An 18,763-nucleotide genomic window follows, 5' to 3' on the forward strand; every position below is an offset into this window, starting at 1 on the left:
GCTTAATAATGGACTTTTTCAAAGGAGTCTCTAAGATACAGGCATATCTTTGATATCCTCTTTGCTCTTGTAAATAATAAACATTTCCATTGCAGATTTTACCTCAATTACATTCTTCAAAGAAACAAATAAAAATGCCACCTGCCACTCAGGAGAGCACTATCATATAGAGATGCTATGTGGAAAAGACCCAAATGCTATTCACCAGTAGCTACTAACAATAGCAAAGAAACCAACACATGGCCTTAAAATTATGTTCCTAATATCAATCTTTTGAGGTCAAACTTACAATAAAACATGAATGTGAACCATATAAAAGAGACAAATTCCAGTAGATGAATATTACTAAAGAAAACAAGAATATGTTTGATCTCTACTTTAGCCATGAAAACCAGACTTTAACACTGTCTACATTAGAAACCTACCATATAATATGAATTCATTAAAGAACTGTTCAGCATGGAAATTTTGAGCATATGTATATATAATATTTATTTTGTAGAATATATTGAAATATACTTCAAGCATTTATCTTGAAATATATATTCAACAAGAGGAGATGCATGGCAGTATTCAAAGACTTATGACCTACGTTAAAATTCTTGGCTCTGTCATTTACAAGCTTTGTAACCTTGGAAAATTACCTCACCTCTCTGAATCAGCTTTCTCACTAATAAAATGGAGATAATTATATTATCAAGACCTCCAGTTTCAGTGTCTGCCAGAGAGGACACTCCATACATGAGAAGTTTTAGCATTCATTACAGTCATCACTAAAGTCACTATACATAAAATTTGTGATTTAGAGAGAACAGTATGTAAACAAACTGAGTTTGTGCATAAATATCTACATATATGAACACGAAGATATGAGTATGTGTGTGCATATGGACAAGTATAAACATGAACATATAGCATGAAAAGCCCATTTTTAAAATATTTTAAGGTCCCATTCTATTTAAAAGACCTAGATTATTAAATAAAATATGAAGAAATCATAAATAGGTATGTAAAAATCTCAAACTATGACTCCTTCAAAAACTACAGTCTAAACATTTAAGATTTTAAAAAATTAAACACCTAGTGTAGTAATTTGAAATAAGCTGTTCATTCCATGACTACAAAAAAATCACTTGGAGTCCTTAAGTATATTTTTCAATCCATACTTATTTCTATTCATCCTAGGATACTTTAAATTTGCTTTCTAGCAGCAATTTTTGGGCAGCAGGAACGGCTACTAAATCACCTTGCCAGGTAATTTCTCACTTTGTAAATCAGCCATTTAGTTCTTCATAATTCTTTGTCCTAAATTTTTTTCCCTTCTCAACCCCCATCCTGGTAAGCATTTCATTCAAAATCAATGTACTCCCAGAACTGATTTCTCAAGAAGCAATCTCATGAAAGCCATGAATCCCCAAAGTGGCTTGAACTCTGCGTATCAAAGTGCAAAATCTCCTGGTGTATTTAAAGCCCCATGAATGAAGCCTGCAATCCTGACCATGGTACTGGCCACCCTTCTGTAATTAATTCGGTGTTGGTTGTTTTCCTGTGTTTGTCTTTCAACAGAGGGGATATAATGCAATCGCTTGAAAAATGAAACACCTTCTCATTTACACATGAAAAACCATCTTATGTGGTAGCTCCACGGGGCTGTATGCAGAGCTCTGTGTATACACTGCATTTAAGGGCTTAGATCTCTCTGCACCTGCTGCGTCACTACAGACCCCCACTAGTTTGAAGCCTGTTAGAGCAGGAGACTTTTCAGGCTGTGTCTACAGGACGCCAATACAGCTGGTCAATTCAATTCATTTGATGGGGGAAAAAAAAATCAGTCACTCCAGTAGGGGAAAATTCATCAAGCCATTTCTTTGGTGTTGTGTAGACAAATAAACTGGTTACCTTCATTTTCTATTTTGCCAACTGTTCTGTAGGACTGTAGAGACCCAGCTCCAGGCTCGTTATTTGTTTTAATCACACTAAATGCAGCACTGAATCAAGTTTCCAATCTGAAAGCTGCCATCTGCTCAACTCCAGAGAAAAGATTTAGAAGATGCTACCTAGTTGCAGCCCTACAGAGGCCTGAGGCAGCTTTTCCCAATGAAAAATGGAGTGCTGGTTACCGCTTCTGTGAGACTGCCCTTAAGAGACAAAGTATTTTGTGTATTAATATATAAAGAGATTTATGTCACTGACCAGTTGTTTATAATGGGGATGTAGTGTTACTGAGCTGATAAAAGGACAGTAACCATTATCCAGTTAATAGAGTTATTAACTAGAGCCAAATTGGTTCAATAATCTGAAAGCAATAAGGAGTAGCTCAGAAACTCTTTGACCACCCACACACTGTGAAGGACTTTAAGGGTAGCCACAGAAAAGCAGAGAACATTAGTAATAAAACACACAGAATATTTACATCTTATGGATTAGTTTGTCTATGAGCCACTTGGAGTACGTATCTCTCTCAGAAGAGTTCTTCTCAGTAGCCTCCTACTAGTATCAGCTCAAAGGAGTAAGGAACTTATGCCTGGATACTAACACATTAACAAAGTGTAACATTATTTAATATAAATGGTAAATATACATTATCATCTACATTTCATAAATTACTTGCCTTATACAGAAGTATTTAATACTTGTGTAATAGAAGTATTTTATAATATATCTAAGTCTTATATTAATCATATTTTCTGTAAGAATCCATGTTTAAGCTCTAACCATTTGTTTCCAGTAAATAAGATCTTGTAAGCATCCTAAATATGCTATTGTTTATCATTATATAATTTAGGAAAGAAATCAAAGTAAATATCACATATTTAAAAACTCATGTAGCATTAAACTTTCAGTTTGGATGGTTAACAATATAGCCCCATAGTTATGGCAATGAAATAACTAAGAATTTCTAGGAAAGCCTTCTATTCCAAAGGGTAGAAGGCTAAATTAACAAGACTTTCAATATCAGTAAACAACCAAATTCTCTTCACATTTACAAGACTCAAAGGGTTGTCACGCTGCAGCATTTTCACATCAGAAGGTGACAACTGACTAAAATTGTAAGTTGTCTAAAGTTAGCTTTAAAACTATGGTCTCTTATTTTATTTTCAAGATGTGATACTATATGAAGACAGAAGTTTGTTTCCACCCTCAATTTGAAGCAACCTAGACTAAGGGGTGGCGGAGAGAGAGAAAGATAGTATTGCCCGGCTGGTATAACAAAGCATCAAAAAATAAAACTTAAATAGCAATTCAAAGGATTTAATTGAGACATAAAAGAAGAAATTCTTAGTAGCGAAGAACTATTAAGTGTTAGGATGGGTCACATGGGAAAAAAATAATTTTCTTGTAAAAAGTAGATTTTAATTTGTCTAAAATGTGTAAGTGCAATCCTGCCCGAAGGTAAGAGGATGAATTCTCAGGGTCTTGTTGACTAATTAATCTGCTTTAGCAAAAGTGGCAAGTAATTCAGAACTATAAACACCCAATATTTATTAAACATGAGATATCCTGAATTTTTAAAAATATATAATCTAAAGACCAAGTCCCTATTTTCAATAAGCACATATTCTTCAAATGTGAGGGATGTGTGGGGAAGAAATGTTACAGCACTACTGCTCTGTGATAGTCTACACTAACGACTACTTAACAAAATTAATGAATGCTTTATGCAATAAAAACACTGTGACAATTTGGTAGATGCAAAGATCTAGGCTAAATATCAAATAGAGTTGAAATCTTCAGGAGGAAAGAACCAAATACATGAATCGAGATCCTTTGTTGGACACTGAACTGCATCATATATGCTGATATCAATTTTCAGTGTAGGAATGAATGAAGGGATCAAGAGTGGGTGAGATTAATGATTGCTGGTTTATTTAGTCCTAAATTTTTCTAGGTATCTATCCAACTCCTTTAACAGAACTGTAAAAGCTCTCCACAATATGATATTCCACCAACATAAATTCTGTCAATCCTTTTGTTTCTCAGGAGTTCTCCTTCCCAATACCCTCTGGTATTCTGGACTGATTCCTCTCCATGAGAGCTGCACACCTCTCTTCCTGAGATTTCCTCATGTTCATGTACTATTACTCATGTTTCTCAATCTAATCTGTTGTTACTGCTTACTCTGCAGTTGTGGTAGGGCTTATCTACAGTTTTATACCAAAAGATACATGGAAAGTAAATTTCCATAATCATGTATGTCTAGAAATGTCTTTATTCCATCCTCAGATTGATTGAAAGCTTGGCTGCATACAGAACTATACATGTAAAATGCTTTACTCTAAATTTAAAGAATCATCTTCCAGCTTCCAGTATTGCTACTGAGAAGTCCTATGACAGTCTGATTATGATCCATCACATGTAAGACATTTTTCTAAGAAATCTAGATCCTTCTCTTTATTTCTAACATTTGGACATGTTATATTGCCTTGGAGTGAGTGTTTTCTCAACCACTTTGCTGAGTGAGTGTTCACGGGCTCTTTCGTTCTAAAAATTCGTATTCTCCACCTTTCTAAAAAAGTCTTGTCTTATTTCTTTGATATTTACCATCACCTGATTCTTTGCTCCTTCTCCTTTTTTCTGAACCTCCTATTAGGTGGGTGTTTTGTTCTACATCATTTTTTCTTCTTTTAACACTTCAATTTTTAACTGTTATATTTTTAATTTCAAAGAACTCTTCCTCATTACCTGATTGTTTCTTTGATTTATATAAACCTGTTTCTGTTTGATGAGTACAACACTTTCTCTTACCTAAGAACATTAATCATAGTTTTATGATGCATTCTTCCATTCTCAATAAGGACTCTGTTTTCACAGATTTTTCTTTTTTTGTCTCCTTCCTTTCAGTTTGACATTTTAACCCAAATTTCTAGTGGTCCTCAAGTATTCACATATAGAGTGAGAAGTTTAAAAACTAATCTAGAACTCTGTGTATGACCTGGGTTCATGAACTCATGATCTTCCCTGTAAATTAAGAGTTTTAAGCTGGATTATTACAAGGAGATCCTCAAATGTCTGATCCTGGCAATGACAATGCTTCCAGTATAGGAGTTAACCAAAGTAAAGAGATGGAAATTTCATCATTAGATATACAGACATTCACTGAAACCCCTTGTTTTTATGAAGGAGGCTCATCCTACCTCTGCTGTGGTTGGGAATCTCTGATTCAAAACCCTTTCCAAGTCAGTTTCTCTGGATAATACACTTTACTCTGGGAAGGAAGTACATGCCTGGCTATTAGAGGTGGGAGAGGGTATCTGATGTTTCTGCTTCTTTTATAAAAATAAACAGTGTGCTTGATTTTGTCCCCACCCCTACCCCAACAAATTTCACCTTTCACAGAACCTGGTGCCTCTAACCTTTTAGAATTTGTGGGACTTTCCAAGGTCCAGTGGGGACAAAGTGACCTCTCCTCTGGTATCCCTCTCTATAGGTACCTAAGGTTCCATATCTGCTGTGCCAAATCATTTATTACTCATCCATCTGCTTTCCATCTGAATTTTGATGTCATTTATCAACTGCTATTGTCTTTCCTTCTGTATATTTTCATCCCTCCTATTCCTTTCTGTTATCTTAGTTGGATTTCAGGAGGTAGTGCATGCTTTCAATGCACCAAATGTAACCAGACCTCAACTCTGTTCAACCGTGAAATGATGAAGAGGGATGATGTCTACAGACTTTCAGATGCCAAAATATAAATCTCAGAGGTAAGAGAACCTTAAATGTAGAGAAAGCTTGAGTAGTGGTTATAGATGGGAACAGACAGAAAAGGAAAACCTATAGAAATGATCACCGTTTTCCTACCTTTGAGAAAGGAGAAGCCAAAGTCAAGAATTTTGACCTCCAGGAATGTAAGCTACTCACATAGAGACAGAATGCCAGCAGGGAGAAAGCAAGGGGAAAGATTCAAAGAAAGCCAAGAGCACAACTCTGAATGCATTAGCATTTACAGTGTTCTCTCTAGCCCAGGTTCAAGGACAAGGAAGATTCAAGAGCAGGGGAAATAAATGATCTGCCTAAAGAAAATAATAGAAATGAAGAAGTCAGAAGCAGAGACGGTTTGCAGAAATAGTTGTGGCAGGGCACTGGGACTCTGGGAAGAAAAAAAAATAAAAACAAACAAAACTAAAGGAGACATCAGTAAAGATCAGGAACAATCAATTCTAACTATGTTAAAACCCAAAGGTTATAGAGGTAGCCATTCAATTTTTAAGAGAAAGTAAAAGAAGATTTGACAATAATCCAAGGGTCTGCATTTGGAAGCGTTCCACACATATATTTTAATTCTATTTTCCCTTATTTTACTTTACAGAGCATGCTCAATTTTGAATACTCTAAGCAGAAGTATAAAATATTTGATATAGTCCATGTAGTCCATTTCTCTGGGAACACATGCAATAATTAACAAAGCTTTGTGGAAGCAGACTTAGTTACAAAAGAGCTACCACCACAGATTCGGGACTGTTTTGTTAACTGATTCACTCATTCTATCACACAACTACTATTTTTGCGTGCCTACTATGTGCTAGGCACGTAGGAATTAAACCAGTAACAGAAAAGTTTCAAAAGAATTCAACATAATTTTGATAGTAGAAGAAAAAACCCACAAAAGTAAGATATTCTATGAAATGAATAGTTATTTTTAACGAAACATACAACTTGGAATGTAACATTTCTTGTACCTAAAAAATCAGGTATTACTATAAAACTCCATAAAGCACAGCTATGGTAGACACCTTACAAGGAGGTATTCTGCAGCAAAATCCTTTACAAACATTTTCAAATTGCATATAGTAGGCACTTCTGCATTTGAAAAGAGCCATGATTTTAGCAGCTCCTACACAGACACAAGTTTACACAATAGCACAGTGAAAGAGAAATAGCCAGAGAAAAACAAATTCAACAGATGAAGCTGTGTATGTCAGATCAAAAAGCTCTGGGCTTCAAAAATGGAATATTTGGCAATTGCAAACAGAGAGGAAGACTCTGTATAATTAGCACTTTATCTCTGATACAAAAAAAAGTGACGAGCACCTAGCCAACCAAATGTCTGGATCAAATATTTGTTGGGTGAATGAATGAATTAAAAACCAATGCAGTAGAAATCTGTATGGACCACAGTGGAATAAAGCAGCACATCAAGGAATCATGCAAATCCAGAAACATAAAAGATTACAGGAGCTACACCAAAGCTAGTTTTCTCTAGATTGTTACCATAACTTGGTGACTAACATTAAATCCACATTATTTATAGTTTGCTGCACATATACTTAACCAACTAAATAAATAATTTATTTGTTCAATGCTGTGAGTTCCCTTCTTTTTAATAAATTTTCTTGTCATCTTTATAACGTCTAAGTTAAAAATATTCTTTAAGTTAATGTTAAGAGGGGCCATCTAAATGTGTAAGCCTGTAGACATTTGCAGTCACAATTAGGTGGACCAGAGATTTTGATTCAGTTTGACTCTGATGGAGTCTAGGAATTTGCCCTTTATAAGGAAGGAAGAATGAGGAATAACTTTGAAGGGCAGTGCCTTATAGCAGGGCAATATCTATCTGTGTCCCTTCTTTAAACCTTACAAACTACCCCCAAATTATGACACAGAAATGCTGGCTCAGCCAATATACAAAGAAAATGGTTTTAAAAACAAATTTAGTTCCAACTTTTGTTTATACTAGCATAGAAGTATAATTGGTAGATAAAGGAAATAATAGACAATAGGATCAAACTGCTGGTTGTGAAACCAAAGCAGAATTCAATCTTAGCCATGCAAAAGGAATTTATTTTAGCATCACTCTTGCATATGTCACCATGATGTCATTCCTGTCCATTTGTACAGCAAAGTATGGGGAACTCCTGGTGAGAAGGCACAGAAAGGAAACAGGAGGTAGTAGTTTGAGTGTAGTATTTGACACTGTTTTGTTTCTGTGGGCTTGAGTTTCAGTGTTGCCATCCTGAGTAACGTAACCTCATGTTTCTTCTCTGTAAATTAGATACAGGGTGAATTAAACAACTGTGTGTGTAGAATATTTAACAGAGTGCTAATTCCAGGTTAGCTAAAAAATACTTGTTCTTCTATGTACTACTGCTAGTAGTAAATAAAGTTTCTTATCTTATGTAAGTAATATAGCAATTAATTTGTGAGAAAGAGGAAAACAAGGCCAATAAACTCATTTTAACAAAAAAGCAACAAATACGGAATGTGAAGGAAAGGTGGCTCTCTGAAATCAAAATGCTAAAGAGAAAAATTAACGTTGAAATCAGAAAAGGTGACTGGACTAGGTGATGAATATTTAGCATTTTCTTGCTAAGAGATAAAAACAATGCTGAAGTAGCTAAACAGTGTCAAGGGCCCTTTAAGTATCACTTCTGAAGTCCCACCAAGAGAAGGCCAATTTTTTAGAAAAGTATCAAAAAATGTACCACCAAAACAACCTGAACGACCTCATTTCATAGAATGATACCTCATTGCTCACCTCGTAATTGCAAACATTAAATTAGGCTTCATTTATTCATTGAATACTTATATTTCTAAGCGCTCTGCTGTTAACTGGGGATACAATGAAAAAACACATTTCTGCCTTCATGGGAGTCTAATTATAGCAAGTGATTAAACAAATGTTAATCAAAATGTGCAAATTATACAAGAATATACAAAAGTACCTAAGATGGTAAGACAAGAGACTGAAGGATGGGGTGCAGAAGAGCAAGACTATATAGGATCAAAGAATTCCTCCCCAAGAAAATAATTTTGAGTTGAGAATTCAATAAGGAGAACCTACCAGATACTCTGAGAACAAGAAGAGCAGAGTATTCCAGGCCAATGCCTGTAGGACAAAAGAAAACCATAAACGTTGGAGCATAATGAGGGAGAAGGAAAGTGGTCATGAGCTGTGATTGTACAGGTAAACTAGAATCAGAATACATGGGGCCACAGAGGTCATATGAAACAATATGAATTTCATTCTAAAAGTAAGTGGAAGCCATTATGTAGTACTGTTATGTATATGTGTCGTGTGGTGTTGGTGGTTATGATGTGATTAACCTTTTGGAATAAAATTACTCTAACTGCTATACGGTAACAAACAGGAGCAGCACACCAGAAGAAGCCATTAAGAAAAGTTAAAAGCTACTTGAAATTAGCTCAGATATGAGATGGTTGTTTAAACCAAAGTAGAAGGGTGGACATCAATATAAGTAGTCAGATTCAAGTTATATATCAGAGATAGAACCAATAAAATTTTATCTTAAGCTGAATTAAGGGGATTAGGAAAAAGTAATAATCAAAGACACTTCCTATAATTTTGGTTTGATTAACTGAGTACATTGTGGTAACGTTTGCTGACATGGAAAAGATGGGGAGAAATCACTGGGGGAGGAAAAGTTTCAAATACTCCATTTTGGACCCATAAAAGTTTAAATTTTAAGTGCTTGTTAATGAAGATATCAAATTCGAAGTTAGATACATCAGTCTGATTTCAGGAGAAAGTTCTTGGCTAAAGGTATACAATGTAAGTTCACCATATCATAGATAGTATTTAAAGCCATGTGAAGAGATGAAATCACCTAGTGAACAAGAGTGGAGAGGAAAGAAGAACCAAGACTGAGGCCTAGGACACCCCACTCTTTAGAGGATGTGCAGAGGAGGAATAGACATCAAAGGAGAGTGAGAAGGAGGGATCAGTTCAGGCCAAACCCAGAAAAGAGTGACATTTATTTTGAGACTAAGAATCTTCCCTGATACTTCCCATGGCTTTGTTTCTATGACTTAAACTTGCAGGTACATTATTTCCATTCTTCACAATCCCAAATACAGCATAAGTCTGGACTGATAGAAAAGCATGAATTTTAGTTTAGTTTTAAGACTGCACTAGAAAAAGGCAATTAAGTACTAGGACTCTTTTTCACTATGGCTGTATGCTGGCAGTCTACTTAAATTCTCTGTAGCCCAGCTCTTCACCTATAAAGTGGAGGAAAAAAAATAGATGGTTGTGAGGATTAAAACAGATAATATATTAAAAGCACTTAAAACAATGCTTGGAATATGATAAGCACTATCTATCATTAAATAAATATACTGTTATTTGAATTTGTATTATTCCTCAAAAACTCTCCCCTTCACTACTGACCATAATTAGTCCAAATGTGAACACTGAAACAGAAAAAACAATGACAAAATAAAATAATCCACTGAAATAAAGTACCAAGAAGTGCAAATGAGAGAAGCATATATAAAGGTTCGGTAAAAGAATATGAAGTGGCATTTACTATGGATCATGCATAAACCTATTAAAATGTTTCCAAAACAAAGAGGAAAAAAAGGAGGAGGAGGAGGACAAGAAGAGAAATATATCAATTCTGCAGGAACATAGGGCTGCGTCTCAAAAGAAAAATTGTAAATAAAATTCTTCTCTGATTTGTTCTGTGAAAAAATGAACATAGATAAGTAAGAATTTTAAAAATATATAAGAATTGCAGCTTTGAAATTTTAGATAAAACAATTTTTTAAATGTGTGGTATAAGTAAGTTGTAATACAACTGTAGAGTAACTAAAGAAAGATGGCACTCAAGGAATGTGACTATTATTTGGCAGAAATGGATTTATGACAGAATTTAGGTCTTAAAGGAAGACTTTGGCAACAGTTATCAATGCAATTCTACAAATTAAGAAAAAAGATGACTCAGTGACACAGGGCCTATTGATTATTGTGTTTAAGAAAGAGCAGGACAGGACTTTCAAAACTGGAAGCTCTTAACACTATTGAATTCAAGCCGTAAAATATTTGTAGGGATTTTATTGCAAAGACAAATGGTTATATCCACCAGAATGATATGTGAGATCCAAACCTGTGCAATAAAAGGAAAATGGCTGAGTGCCTAGACTCTTCCATAGAATTAGTAGAACACACTAAAAGGGTAGGATGGTTTAGTTGCCTAGTAACTCTACATTAGGTAAATGCTTTTTACTAAAGACAACATGCTATATATTCAGTGATAATGTGCATATAAGGGTAGCCATCCACTGTGTGAGATATATGAGAATACTATCTAACAATATGATTAGTAATCCAATAAAAATGAGTAGAATTGGTAGGACATAAATATCAGCATGCCTCTGGCAGATACAGATGTGTGGTTGTAGGTTTCTAATGTACACAGTGTCAGCAGATAGAGAGATGTATCTTTTTACATGGCATTATCCTTAAATTATTATGGAATGCCATTGATAAAGACATCAATACTGAAGCTTTGGATAGATATTAGGCTGCCACCATTCTCTCTGCATTGTACATACCCTCTGTGACCTCAGTTGCTTATCCAAATGTGGGTTCATAACCGTTACTTGCACTTTTTAAATGCCCAGATAAATACTAGTCCAGAAAACAAGGGCCATCCCTGGCCTATAACGTGAATTCCAATGTTTTCCTACAGTCACAAAGATCCTGGAAATTACAACACACTCTCTGGATCTTTGGATTCTAGTGAGAGGCCCTGAGAGATATGCCTCACAGGTCACTTCTAACTCAGAACTTTACCAGTTGAATTAAAGAGCCCCAAATATAGATTCCAGCACAGGAAAACAGTAGCAGACTCGAGGTTTCTACAACACACCTGAATCCAGAGAAGAAAACCTTGGCAAGAATAAAGCCTCCCAGCCCAATTCACTTCAAATGTAAACAATCAGAATCCATTTAACAAATGCTATAGAACACGTGCTTTGCTTAAGATACAATGGTGAACAAGACAGCTGTTGTCCATAGTTTAGTCCTAGTCTTGTGAAGTAAATGGAGACACAATGAAGATTCTTCAACACAATGTGAAAAGACCTATCATACAGGTGACCACAGAGTGTTTAGAATGTACAGAGGAAGAGTTCTAAACCCAGTTTTGAGGATCAGAGGAGACTTCCCTTGTGTAAAAATATCCAAACTGGAAGCAAAAGGTTGAAGAGTGAAGCAGACAAGACAACTGAAGCAGAAAAAAGAGTATTCCAAGCAGAGAAAACAGCACGTGCAAAGAACTAGAAGTGAGAAAGAGCAAGGCATGTAAAGGGAAGTAGAATTTGTTCAGGATAGCTTGAGCATAGCCTCAGAGGGGAGCTGGAGTAACATAAGGACTATGAGGAGCCATGAAAGATCTCTGAATTCAAGTGAGAAATAACAGTTGATGTCAATTAAATAATTAGTTAATAAAATATATACCCTGAAAATAAATCACTTTCTGTGTCCAAATCTCTCTCTCTTCACAAAGTTTTGAAGTTGTTAATAGACTCAGAATACAACTAAGAGAGAAGCATGATATCAGATAAACATCAGAATTACAGACAGAATTTTTTAAGATAAATTTATCAACTCCTGCCTATGACTACTCCCTTAAGTAAACTATTTTAAAATATTTTGAGGTACATATACCTTACTATCAACTATTAAATACCATATCTGTTTTGAGTCTGTTTTTTACAGTTTATGAAATTCAATTTAATAGACTTATTGACCATTTAATAGGGCCAGTTGTGGTGTACAAGAGGAAGAACACCTAAACCGACAACATAACGCCATTTGCAGCAACATGGATGCTCCTGGAGAATGTCATTCTAAGTGAAGTAAGCCAGAAGGAGAAAGAAAAATACATATGAGATCGCTCATATGTAGAATCTAAACAAACAAACAAACAAACAAACACAAAACATAAATATAAAACAGAAACAGATTCACAGACATAGAATACAAACTTGTGGTTGCCAAGGGGGTGGGGGATGGGAAGGGATAGACTGGGATTTCAAAATGTAGAATAGATAAACAAGATTATACTGTATAGCACAAGGAAATATATACAAGATCATATGGTAGCTCACAGAGAAAAAAATGTGACAATGAATATATATATGTTCATGTATAATTGAAAAATTGTGCTCTACGCTGGCATTTGACACAACATAGTAAAATTATTATAAATCAATAAAAAATGCTAAAAAAAAAAAAAGAGGAAGAACACCTGAAAATATGAAGAAGGTTGAACTGTTGTTACCCTCAGTAATGGAAGAACATTAAAATGAAGGACAAAATTTTGGCAATGTTAGAAGGGATGGAACTCATAGGGTGACCAACTGTTCATGCTTTGTGGGTTTTTTTTTTTTAATTTTGCTTTATTTTTCTGTTTGTTTTTATGTCAGAGATTCTTCAAGTTATCAGTGTATTAATAAGTACCATGAAGCTCCTAGGTGGAGTTATAGCCTGATTTGGTCATGAAATCGTGGATGCTTTCTCTATCTGTGATTATTTAATGAGGTGAATTTGCCCTAGAGTTTTGCTTCTCAAAGTATGATCCATAGTCTAAGAGCATTTGCATCATGGTAGCTTGTTAGAAACTCAGAACCATAGGCCTAACCTAAGACATACTAAATTATTAAACTTTCAAAAGCACTGGTCTAGAGAAGGAGTCAGCATGCATTATCTGTAGAAGGCCAGATAATAAAAATCTGTGGCATTCTGGGCCACATAGTCTCTGTCATAACTACTCAACTCTGCTATTTTAGCATGAAAGCAGCCAGAGACAATACATAAATGAATAAAACTGGCTACATTCCAATAAAATGTTATTAACAGAAACAGGTGGCAACACATATTTGGCTCTAGGTAATTTGCCAACTTTAGAGCATATGGTATATATAGATAAAATAAATAAAGGCCATAAGTGAAAAACTATATGGGTAATCTATTAAAGAAGCCATGGAAAGCAGCTTTTAAAGGAGCATGACCAGTGTCTCAGTCTAAAGTTGCAGCAGTTAAAATGAAGAGATGCTAAAAATAGGGTGCCAGCTTGAAGGTCGTTGTAGCCACTTGGGCTGTAAGTATTGCGGCCTGAATTAGAGTGATGAAAGTGAAAACATAAAGGTGAGAATAAAGAAGAAATCTCAATAGGTTCAAGAATCTGACTGGATGTAGGGTTAAGTCAAATCATCAGATGCAGAGAGTCAAATTTCCTTTTTTAGCACCTTGGAGCACAGGAGTACCATTGCCGAGAACTGGATTACCAGAAGAAAATGCTAACACTAGAGGAAAAAACTGATGTTTTATATGTCAAGTAAAATCTGCTGATACTATATGTAAGGAAAGATTCCTTGGAGGCAGTTTGATGCTAAGTCAAGGGAACTATGTTAAAAAGAGCTGAAAATTATCCATATAAAATAGAAAATACCTACTAAGCCAGATCTACAAAAGAGTTTGGAACGGGGAAGCAAAGGAAACTTAAAAAAAGACCCTTGGGAAAGGCCTACATTTAGAAGGAGATGACAGAGAAAGAGAGGTAGAAATGGTTCAGGAATGCACAAGCCAACAAAGTAGCTAAATTCAAGAAAAGGGAAAATGAATATAACCGATAATCTGAGATCCTAAAGTTCTTATATACATTTAAAATACTGAAAAATAAGTGCTGTCAAGGTTTTCCTATATACTGACCCAGGAGTAAATATTCTAACACAATAGCCCAAGGTAACTCAAGCAGGGGCCAGACAGCATGGTACATTTCACTAACAAGCAAATTCACTGTCATTTGCTCACAATGTACTGACTTTTCATGTTTTTTTTTTTTTTTTTTAGCAAACCTTTACCATTAGCTATATTTTGCTACTGAATTTTATCAATATAATTCAGAATATTTAAAGAAGGAAACTTGATCAAGGGCCAGAGATGGTATGATAGACAATGGCAGGAACAACTTAGACCAACTCAGATATAAGCTATAAACATTGCTAAATAAATCTCTATGACTCTCTTCCAATCTCTAGGACCAAAAGACTTACAACATGCAATGAGTTTTTGGAATTTAAAAGAATGAGAATAAAGATGATCTTTGTTGTATTTTCTATTTTGAGTTTGAATTGAAAATGGGCATTTAATCAAGAGAGCTAACAGACAACAATTTATAAATGACATAGCCTGTTTTTTTCACTACTTCCTTTTTCTTAGCATCATACTGTGTTGTACATATCAACTAGCAAGCATTGACTAATCAATACTAAGTAAGGTTTGAGCATGAGCTTTCTTGCTTGAGATTTTCATTTGGATATTATAAATAGCTGTATTCACCTTTCCTTTGTTGTTTCATGCAGATATAGCATCACTCTCTAGTTGGCAACTGTATCCTAGTATTACTAAACAAACAGTAAAAAGAGTAATAACGATAATAGCTAATGTTAATTAAGAGCTTATTATGTGGCAAGGGCTTTGGAATAGCTCTACGTGTATTAACTCATTTAAACCTTATGAGTTTTGCAGATAGCAATTACTATCTGGAAGGTGCCTTTAAGATCATCGAGTCCCCACATGCCTTAATTTTTCTTTTCTATGCTATACTGCTATATATTGGCCTTGGTCAGTAAAACAGTTTGAGATTAGAGGCACGGCATTTGCTTGACAGGATCTGGTAAGGAATACAAATGTTGTGCTGCGTATACCTTCATCAATTCAAGCCCATGAAGCACACATGTAATTGACCAAATAAGCTTAAAAAGTGATCAGTTCATTTTCCCAGTCTGACGTGATCCAACATCTGCACCTTTTAGGGGTATGGAAAGATGCCCAGAAGCAGCCAAGTGAATGGTAGTAAATATATAGAATTTAGTTTTATTCTTACCTGTGCTAAGTTAACTGTTCTACTGAGTGCTGATAAGCTTTAGATACCTCTACAACGTAAAGTTATCGTGAGAGGTAGAGTTGAGATTAACAAATATACCTAACGCTACTTGTGTATGGAATTTCAGAAATACTAGCTAAGCCTCCCCACTATTTTAAAATTGTTTAAAAGATTTATTCTGCTTGCATTTTATGTTTGTAACTAGTCCCTACCCCAGCTCTTCTTTGTTGTCTTTTTTTCTTTTTTTGCTCAGATCAGACAGCGAGTTTTATTGCCTCTGTTCCTCAATCAGATAGTGCATACACAACTGACACTTGTTTCCTTTGCTTCTTCATGTACGTACATCAAAACCTGTAGTTGACAGAAACAGACTTTTGAAAAACATCACTGATCCCAAAATAAAATGCAGGTGATTTCTGCCCCTAAGTGACCCCTTACATCTGTGATCTATCATTTCCCAGATGTCAGCTACTGACTGAAGAAATAAAAATACCATTTAAATGATGCCTTGCAGACTTAATTCATAGTGGCAAATAACAAAAAATGTATGGTTAAAAAATCAGCTCCGATTTATATAGAACTTCGCTTTTCAACCATATACAAAACAAAACAAAAACAAATGGCCTATGTATAATAAATGCAGTTTTGATCCTTCTAGATACAAAACTGTCAAGGAAATTCAATTTGCTTCATAAATCATGACAGTATGTAATGCCTATAATTTCTGGTTTTCTTTAAAGATTAAAAAAAGAGAAACCAACATTAAAATGCTGGGTGCTACACTAGGGGTATTTGCATATATCAGTTCACTTAATGCTCACATAAACCTTAGAAGGCTGGCATTATAATGCCCATTTTACAAATAAGGAGAGTGAGTTTCAAGGAAGTGAAATAACTTGCTCAAAACCACAAAGTTAGAAAATAGCATAGACAGAATGTGAACCTAAATCTCCTGGCATCATCTTTCACCTCCGCCATTCTTCCTGAAAGAAATGACTCTCTTTGTGCTGTACTTGAGAATGTAAAGGAAAGATGGAAGAGAGAAGAGTGGCAGAGAGTTAGAAATGGAAAGAAGAGAGAGACATATAAAGGGGAATTCTGTCCTTGAACAAACAATACATTCATTTTCCATTTTCTGCACTATTGAAATACAAACTAATCTCACTGGTTTCATGGGCAAAATTTAGTTTGGATGATTACAAAAATGTTTCTGTGGGGACTAAGTAAGACAGCTGCTTTAATTCTAAACTGCTTTCTACTATTTCTACTTTGTGGCAAATATTAGAGAAAAGTTAAGTATACAGCAGTCACTGACTTCAAATTAAGTGGTAATGAATGCAGATTTCCATGAAGATTCCACGAGTTAGTAATTACAGTTTTATTGCAATTCGAAATGGTGAAATAAACTCAGTCTCCACTGTCCCATACATGTAATTGATGAGTTAATTTGTCTTCAGCACTCTCGCTGTTCTAATATTTCTCCATCGATGCCATGAAAATTAATAGGATGCAAAATATATAAAATTATACCCACTAAAAAAAAAAACACTGTTCAGTACCAGGGAGGCATATTTATTTCATCTGTGGATGGTACAGGGTCACCATCTTTTTTTCCCCTTTCCCAGTGACATTTTCAGATTTGACATTCTGTGACATTTTCAGTTTAATATTGCTAATACCCTGGCTACAGAATTAAAAGTACACCCAGAGGAGGGGTTGAATGCAGACACATCAGAAAAGTATAACTACTTTTTCCCCTCTAACAAATGTTTATTTGTAAACAATATACTCTACACATTCAGAAGGATGGAACAACCCTATTTATCCTTTTTTCAGTAGGGGGGTGGGGGGATGGGTGGTCTATTCTAAGTTCCCAGGGGTTGACTGCTGATTGGAATACTGATGTTCAATGACCCAACATGAGACCATACCTGCATGTTACCCAGGGAATATATGATAAATGCCTCAAGTAAAGAGTGAATGAAAGGTGCCTGACACACAGCAAGTGAGGCATCCTCACCTAAAGACAGATGAAGGAAGGTATTTACAATAATGATTTGGGAGCCACAGGAGTCCTTACACTATATAGTCCTAACTGATGAATAAGTCACCATGTTAATTGAATGTTGATGCTCAGTGACATTTATATAGGGTCCGTTTGATGAATGAAAGGTTAGATTCATTTTTTAAAATGTAGTTGATAAGCTCTGCCTGACTGTCCTTTGGCCAAAGGATACCATTCATCTCCTCCCTGGCCCAGGCACTGCTTACTTCCCTTCATCTAAGCAGTACAGTTTTTCACTGGAAAGGGGAATAACCTTACAAGATTCAACTGTTGCAGTTGAGTAAAAGAAATACAGACATTATCTGAGTTAGGATATCTGGCTCTGTTCATCATTTTCAAAAGCCAAATAAGATATGCACATACAGTTAGTCCAACCTTCCTTTTCCCCATCTACCACTAGTACCCAATCTCCAAAGATGGACATTTCTATGAGTGATATTTGGACACGAGCTGGAGACAAAGGATCTGGAGTGAACCCAGGGAACAACTAGATCTACTACATCAAGGGATAAAATGAGACAGCTTTGGGTATTTTTTTTTTCAGATATCTTGAAGTAAAATTGACAAATAAAATTGTATGTAATTAAGGTGTTCAACTTGATGATTTAATATATGTATATACTGTGAAATGATGACCATAGTCAAGCTAACTAATACATCTACTACCTCACATGGTTATCACTTTGTGTGTGTGTGGTGAGAACACTTAACATCTACTCTACTAGAAAATTTCAAGTATACAAGAATGTATTATTCACAATAGCCACCATGCTGTCCATTAGAACTTATTCACCTTATAGCTGGAAGTTTGTACCCTTTGACCAACTTTGGGAATAAAAGCTTGTACCTAAATCCACTGTGATGCTAGTTCTATGTGTCCCTGGCTTACTTGACTGCTCTGCTTTAGGGTCTTCAAATAACACCATAGAGCAGACACAAAATCCTCTCAGCAATCCCACTTCTGGATAGATATGCAAGAGAATTGAAAGCATGTACACAGATATTTGTACATCCACATTCACAGCAGAATTATTCACAAAAGCCAAAAGTTGGAAGCAACCCAAGT

Source organism: Camelus dromedarius, chromosome 10 (genome assembly GCF_036321535.1).
Source record: "Camelus dromedarius isolate mCamDro1 chromosome 10, mCamDro1.pat, whole genome shotgun sequence".
Classification (NCBI taxonomy): domain Eukaryota; kingdom Metazoa; phylum Chordata; class Mammalia; order Artiodactyla; family Camelidae; genus Camelus; species Camelus dromedarius.